The sequence below is a fragment of the Lygodium microphyllum genome, chromosome 13, assembly GCF_053477565.2.
Source record: "Lygodium microphyllum isolate KBCC chromosome 13, Lygodium_microphyllum_v1.1.10, whole genome shotgun sequence".
In the NCBI taxonomy this organism is placed as follows: domain Eukaryota; kingdom Viridiplantae; phylum Streptophyta; class Polypodiopsida; order Schizaeales; family Lygodiaceae; genus Lygodium; species Lygodium microphyllum.
In genome coordinates, this window is record NC_141147.1 from 28,693,065 (window position 1) to 28,701,666 (window position 8,602).

The window sequence follows — 8,602 nt, forward strand, 5'->3', positions numbered from 1 at the left end:
TAGTCCCATTCCGGTCCCCTAAAACATCATGAATCAGGGTTCTAACCTAACAATACCTAAAGATCGAATGTTGAAAAAACCATGTGGGAAGGCTCCCAGTTCTCTAAGACCACCCTGCCATAGGATAGACTCGTTGGGGTTATGCCCACCCACTTCCCTTGATAGCTTTAGTGTTCTAATTAGGTCCTACCACAATTATGGGTAACATTCAAAATCAGCTTCCTTTAATTAAGCCTTTCAGGGAATAGGGTTCATTTGGGTAACTTATAACACTAACACAAATTGAGAGCAAGAAATTCTTTTGACAAAAAAGTTCAAAACAAATCCTTTAACTTATATTCAAGTTAATCTTTGTCTCCTACCCATACATGAGAAATTATCTATTCCCTTCCGTCCAACAGAAGTACCCCTTTTTCCCTACAGAAGTAACTGATCCAAATCACATGGCACCATAATTTCCATCCAATATCTAGAATAGGATCTTCCAATGCCCTAGATGTTGGGCTCACGGTAGTCTACAACTCCATCCTATTCTCGACAAGGGGTTTGTCCAGAGCTCCACTAACCCTAAGTGATGTAGAAGTGACACACAATTTCCATGGTTGTCCTTTTCACCACTTGACCTTCGACCCATGAATTGAGCACTGTCCTCTCGGGTTGAAATGCGGTGTGACCTTGGAGATGGTCCACCCGCACAAAATATCATTCCTTAATTAATCTAATTAAGAATTAAGCACAATCAAGAAAATTAGCCTAATATCATCTTCCAAGGAAACATTCCCTTATTTTCCATGGCAACTTGTCATCACAGACCCCTGTCATGTATTTATTATCAAGCACAAGCACTTGGAATAATAATCTAGATCACATTCCAACAATCAATTTAATGCAAAAAAAAAAGGGCGATGTTAGATCAATCAACAAAATGGTGATATCCTTTTCCAACATTGCAAGAATATTTGCGATAACCTTGCCATCGCATATATGCTCTCTCCCTTGGGATCAACGAGTGATTCTATGTTAAATTTACCTAACACTCCTCTCTTCGACTAAGGCATATGTTAGGGTTTCAAACACTGAACATGACGTAAGTTTTATTATTCACTTTCATTGATCAATAACCCACAACAAGTACAAAAGCATCGAGCAACTTAGGGTTTCCTAATCCCTCGAGTTCTTGCCTTTGAGGCTTGGTGATGTTGCTTGCATCTAGCCCAATTCCCGAATAGGATTGAAAAATATATTTGCTATCAGACGGATCTCATGGTATCGTAGTTTTAACCCTAATGATTGTATTTAGATACAAGAGTTTGTGGAAACCTCAATGTGTCATATATAAGTAAATCTACACTCAGTCATCTATGGATATAGAAAAAATTTCCTAAAATCCTGTACCAGTTCATTAACTATTGAAAAATAATTCAGGTTACTTGTTAAAAGAACTCATGCGCATGCTAAGTGACATACCCTATGTCTCAATGAATAGCGGAGATGGCAAATAATACATGGATATTCTGATATGAATTATCCATATCCAATGTTGTATTTGTATTCGCCAAAATGTCATGGCAAGTGGCTCCATTGTCGGATGCAGGATTACCATTGACACAAGTCTCCCTCCATTTGGGGCCCATACTTTTGGCTTATGAAACTCTCTCTCCCTCATCTTCTTCTTCTTCTTCTCTTCTTCTTCTCCTCTTCTTCTCCCCTCTCTCTCCCTCTCTTCTTCTTCTTCTTCTTCACTTCTTCTTCTCCTCCTCTTCTTCTCCTCTCTCTCTCTCCCTCCTCCTCTTCTTCTTCTTCTTTTTCTTCTTCTCTTCTTCTTCTCCCCTCTCTCTCTCCGTCTTCTTCTTCTTCTTCTTCTCTTCTTCTTCTCCTCCTCTTCTTCTCCTCTCTCTCTCTCCCCCTCTTCTCTCAACGACACTAAGGCCAAGGAAGTGGTATCCCCCTACGATGGGGGGGCGGGTGTTTTATAGGGGGAGAGGTTATTATTGGGGAGTGGTTATATATGTGTTGGGGGGGGGGGGGGGAGTGTTATCGTCTCCATCTTCTACTTCATCGTCATCTTATTTCTTGTCATCACCGCTTCCTTCCTCTCCTCGCGATCATTGTCATGCTCACTGCCGTCGCCAGATTATAGAACTCCAACCTGCAATTTAATTATGATTTTAACCAGCGCGATTGACTAATTAGAGTATGTGTTATCACACGCTTGGATCATAGTAAACTAAGATGATCTAAATTGAAAGTACTCAAAATTTTATATTTGTTCTTTATAAAAAAAAATTACAAGGATTCAACTATCTCAAGGATATGTGGAGAAGCACATTGTTTACATGTCATGGATTGCTCACTACAAATCGTGACTTTTCTATTATCTAACTTGAAATAGAAGTTGCAGAGGGGCTCATTGGACATTAATTGGATTTCTTGTTTAAAAAAAAAAGGGCCAATGGCTCTCTGTGCTGACCACAAAAGGATTATGACCATTCCATAAGATAACCACATCTATGAGAGTTGTATGTGTCTCATCTTAGGTATCTTGATCCAAGCTGATCCACTCCCCTCGCAAAAGTTGCCATCTTCTATATCGAAAGCGAATGCACAGAGTTTGTCTAGTGATGAAATACTTGTAATAAAAACAAAAAAAAAGGGAAGTAAATGCGAATAACACAACAATTCATCTAAGCAAGACCTATATCAATTAAGTCAAAGCATTCAAAGTAGTAAAAAATATTTACCTGAATGTGAGATTAGATTGGTTGATCCTAAATTCAATCATCTCATCAAAATGTGTTCTTTTGACTTGCCAAGACTCACCCAATAGCTGACTCATCCACTCCTTGGGGCGAAGCTCATGAGGAAGGAAGTGATCATGAGGGAGAACCTCCAAACACTCTTGCAAGGAAAGTGGACAGCCCAATGTACTTCATTTTATAAGGCACGCATGTTTCATCCTATGCCAATGGTGCACTCTATATGAACATAGGTGAAGGGATGAGGAAATAGTGGGGCAAAGACATGTTACGATCATGTCGTAGCAGCCACAAGGGGCAAGAAGATGGATCCATCTAACACCATCTTAAATTTCAAAGATAGATCTGCCCACCTCGCCATTCTCCGAGCACGTATTCGTCCAACAGAATATTGAATTTCAAAGAAAATTCCAACCAACACCATCCCCTGCAAGGCTTGTATAAAAACTCAACAAAAAAAAGCCATCTGGCTAGATCCATCTCACCCTCCAAACCATTACACATTAGTGCCATGGGGCTGACACTAAACTAGGAGGGGGGTAATGTTAACCTCAGCACAAGAAGAAAGAAAAAAAGTGGAAAAGCATAGTTGGGTCACCTAAAAGAGGTGACCCAAGAGGCAGTCCGACGCAATGGAAGAAGCAAGAATGGAAACGGCCGATAGTGCAAGGGTGGATTCAAAAAAGCTAAGCCAAATGTAGAAGCACATTCTTAAATCCAAGGCGCCCCTAGCACTTTTTGTAAAAGAGCACCAAGCTCCCTCCTATGCAAATTGTTAAGGTAGATAGGCAATGGAAAGGAAATTCGGAAGGTAGGAGGACTATAGGAAAGAGGGCCTAGGCTAGCCATGTAAAAAAGGGGATGATTGTGTAAAAGGGATTGAGGGTTTTATATATAAAGTTGGAAAGTGACTGAAGAGCTCATTCTTTGGTGTGTGGCAAACTTGACTCTTCTTCTCTCTCCTTCTCTTCTCTTGCTTGCTTGTGAGTGCTTGAGGGAGGGAGTGTGAGTAAGTGTGGGAGTGAGTGTGTGAGGGTGAGGGGTCATGGTGGGGAAGCCCTCCATCATCTCCTCTCTTCTTCTTCTCTTCTCTTCCCATCTCTCCTCTCATGCATGGCTATGGAGGATGGAGATTGGAGGTGGAGACTTGAGGTTGCTTGAGCTCACATAAGGAATCTGGAGCTATCGATGTGCTTGAAGGAGGAGGGCACTCAATCGAGCATCAAGGTAAGCTCACTACACTCGTACAGAGGGATAGTGTGTCGGCTATGTGAGAGGTAGCCATTAGTGCTCACTTGAAACGCTTGAAGGAATAAGCGGTTCGTGGGTCTTGGTAGTTGAGCATGATCTCCCATTACAAGAAAATTTATTGAAGATAGTGAAAAAAGGAGAATATATCTAATCATAAAAGATAATCTATTTCATCTATTAATTATTAAAATAAAAATTCTAATTTATAGCATGAAATGATGGTTCAATAGCATGAGGGTATCCTTGCTTCTGTCCAATGTGCCTAACATTAAAGGAGTATAATGAATCAATGTTTGCATGATGTTGAAACACTATATTTCTAATTCTTTAGCATGATTATGATGTACGTGTATTTTACTTTTTCTTGAAGTGGTACGAAGCAAGAGGGCTCGATATCTTAAGTGTATGTATGAATGAAGCAATATGTATAGATGCACACATCTAGAAAGTATAAAGATTGTCTTCAACACCATATTAGAGAATGTGGGAATTTCCCAAGTCCCAATTTCAAATAAGTGATAAATATATGACCATGTGGCTAAATCTTGATCCATATATGAAGTGGGATTTGGGAAGGTAGCTTATATAGCATTCAGGGTAGACTCCACCTTTAAGTAAGACAACAAGATTTGACCATGTGGTCAAATAATAAAGATATTGGAGGTTCCCAAAGTGTATGGAAATTCCAAAATTCCCAAATATAGTGTTATTTGCAGTATTGTACACTAATTTCTAAATACATTTTTTGAGCTAGTGGCATAAACTTAATGCATTACATGTTATATCTTGCATACACTGATGCATCGCAACTGCTTTCCTTGATTATGTATATGTGAGGAGGTCTAGATTGTGATAGGTTTGTGGATGCTAAGGGTGTTTTATATGAAAAAGTGGAATAAGTGACATATTATGAAAAAGAGATGGAATGTAATGAGAATCAATCATGACTAGTTTGAGAACACTCGTGATAAAGGCTATGACACTTAATAGGATGTGCATGCATCTATGTTATAAGGGGTCTTTACACCTTACATGTTTGAGAAGATCCTTGCTTAGAGTTTGGGATGAGGTAGTTAGGGACTCAACTACAAAATATAGCATTAAATGTACTGTGAAGTTCTCTATTGAGTCTTCTACTCTTTCATGGATGTAGGGTTGTGGGAATTTGGGTGGTAGGGTCCATGAGTATGTTTGAGTGTGAGAGAGCCATTATTAGGGCCATTTCAAATATTGACATCGTAATACCTCCCTCAAATCATGAAGACCAATTTTAGTGATTCACTAGCTCAATCGTACACTACAACTTGGGGCATCACTAGTAGACATGAATAAACTGAAAGCTTGGTTACCTAAAAGTCTATTACATTTGCAGCATTGTGTCATTGAAGAGTTTGGGAAATGCAACAGATTGATCCATCAAGGAAAGAGCTCTTGAGCTAGTAGAGCTTCTTCTTTGACCTTTCATTATGGGAATCTCAAAATAATTCCCACCAATAGCCCATAAGACATTTAAAACTCCCACATAATGACAAATAACAATACCTAGCCATAAGGAGAGACAAAGTACTCGCTATAGTAGTCCCCTTGAAGCACTCCCTCGAGGTGGGGAGCTAGGGGTCACCTCAAAAAATGTATACATGGGATCAATAGAGGTGATGGGACCTAAAATGGGCCAGCACTGGCTATGGCACTAGCCGGATCTCATGCTCATAACAGACAAACACACCCTCACGTCCTTGCGGACCAGGAGCGTCACTCTAATGCTAAAGGACAAACTGCCCTAAAGCCTAATTCATGCGTTTATAGTTTCATCGTTTTGTAGTCTAACGTTTCCCTTTCTATAAACTCCTCAGAGAGAGAACCCATACACATTGGCAATAAATACCATGATCACATACATGGAGGCAACCTCTCAGAAGAAACACCACGGCCCCACTGCAGCTCTCCTACATCGCAGGGATTGGCCCCTTGATGCGCTACTCAACATATAAAACAATCGAACACAAACTCCTCTCTATTATACTTCTTGTATTTTCAGGAGATATACCATGTGTCCTTACTTAACAATCCCTTAGGAAATCGACCCTCTATCCTACGGCAAGGGATAACCTTACACTCTCAATCGTGGGTCAAAGTCCTAAGAAAACAATTGCTATGCAATCTAGAAGCTTTTCCATTGATACCATGAACTACGCATAGTGCATAATGTGAATGGTTTAGCGCACAAATAGAAGAAAATCAACATTGTGTATCGTGCGTAACAATTCTTTTCATGATTTCCATGCTAGCGTTTATGTAGTGCAAAGAGAAAAGACACCGAGCCTTACGCTCATGCTACCTTTCCCTTTATTTTAAAACAACGTCCTGTAGGCATGATGCAACACATAAACCTGATTTTAGTTTATACTTTGACACTCAACCTCCCCTCTCACCCTACCGTTTAATGTTTTTCATTCGTTGATAGGCGAAAGAGTCATTTTATGTGTATTTCCTTACAAAGAAAGCGATAAACATGAATGAAAACATAGAAACGAGGGTAAATTCAGGCCAACCTCGTGCTTTACCTTCATTATACGTTGCACAAACACACGTAATTTTTTGGAATTTTCCTTTTACCGTTTCCTAATTTTCTCCCATTTAAAGCCCATTTTCACCATTTTTTGGTATTTTTCCTATATTTTCTTCAATTAAAAATGACTAAAAATTAAGATTGATTTTGGGTTGTGGCCCTTAGGTTTGTTGATAGCAAAAGTTCAGGTTTTGTAGGTATAATGTCTCATTTTTCCCATTTATTTTGCAAAAATCCCATTTTTACCCCTTAAACGCGTGTTTTTCAAGTTTTATGACATTAATTTCAGCCATATCACTTATGATTTTCAGATTTTCAGATTATAAACTATTGAAACTCCTAGGAAGAAAACATCATAATGAATATTCAGCCCATGGAAATAATGTTTCATCAATCAAATAGCATAAAAACTCATTTTTCCTTCATAAAAATTGAATTACCGCTTAAGCTCCGTGTCTCGAGATCTCGGTTTTGGTGCGGGAATGCAGGTCAGCTCACATTCAATGTCCATCATCTTCACAATTAACAATCTTCATGTCTTCATCGATCCGGAAGCAATCTCGTCCCAACCGGACAAGCTTTCCTTCACCGTTCTTCATTTTCCTCTTGCACACAAGAACAGCCCCTTAGGGGAGAGAGGGAGGAGAGAGAAAGACTAAATTTCCATCTCTTCATTCATTCCACCATTGCTTGAGCGAAGACAGGCGATAAGATCCATCAAGAGGGAGAAGATCAGGGGTAACATCAGTTGGATGGGTTGCTTGTACCCTGCAATCACCATCTCCATGCATCTTAGCGCATTTTTTGGGCGTGAAGATGGCAGCATATTCATGCCTCTTCTCTCTTCACGATTTCATGTTTGCATAAAATGTTTGGAGGGGGTCCAAGATCCTTAAGGTGACACCCAATTTTGGCCAAAAACTAGTCCACCTCTTCATATATTGACCGATTCTTGGTTCCTTCTTCGTCCGGCATCCGATTTGAGCTCCAAAAAATCTTGGGCGTCCGGCTTGACATCCCACATTGACTAGCAACTCCTGACAACCTACACGGCAGTCTAAAAAATTATCAAAAATCCACAAGTGTTGCTTGGGCGCCTTTTAAAAGTCGTCTTTCACTTGGTGCTTAAAATCGTCCTACCTGGAGCCGCCGCCTTCGATGCTAAATATTTTTTCTCTAAATTTCGAATTTTTTGACAATTTTTAGGCACATCCCGGGCTCAAAACTCCACTCTCATTGGCGACCACGGGATAGGGCAACTCAGCTTGTCAAATCCCACATCAAATCTGCACAAAAACAACCAAAGGAAGCATCAAGCTGATACAAAATAGATACATACTAAACACATAGCACAATGCTCACCCTACCCCCTGACAAAACCAAGGCATGAAATCCACAAGGAGTAGGCCTAGCATAATCTGATAGAAGGTCCAAAGCTAGTCACTAATCGACTGCTCCAACACAGCCAAACTAAAAAGAACTATCAAAGAGGTCACCCTAAGTGGTGGTCTGAACTATCTACCTAACTAAGGACAACACAACCAGGAGCTCCTACCAGGTGAGGACTCCTATAGCCTGATCAAGAAGTATTTCCATTTTAGCACATTTTTTCTTTTAGGTTTTTATTTTTCCATACTCGAGCATGTAAAAAAGAGGGAGCTAAGTGTAGTGACCCAAGGAGAACAGGGCATCGGCCTCAGGTCATGTCTTGGTACCCAAGAACCTACCAAGCCCTCGCAAGGCGACACTTAATCCTTTTCTGACACTTAGTTTTATTTTCGCTCCAACCTTCCTTACTTTCTTCTTTTCTAGCAAGGTGCCACCCCTAGGAAGACAAGGCATCGGCCCCAGGTTTGACTCGTCCCCAAGAACCTACCAGGCCTTCGCAAGGCAATGATCAACTACTTATAAATTTTCCTTTCTTTCGTTTCTATTTTTATAGGGGTTAACCCCTTTTTACACACCTTTATATATATTTATTTTCTTTTGAGATATTCAAGGTTTCTTTTCTCTCTATCATCATTTT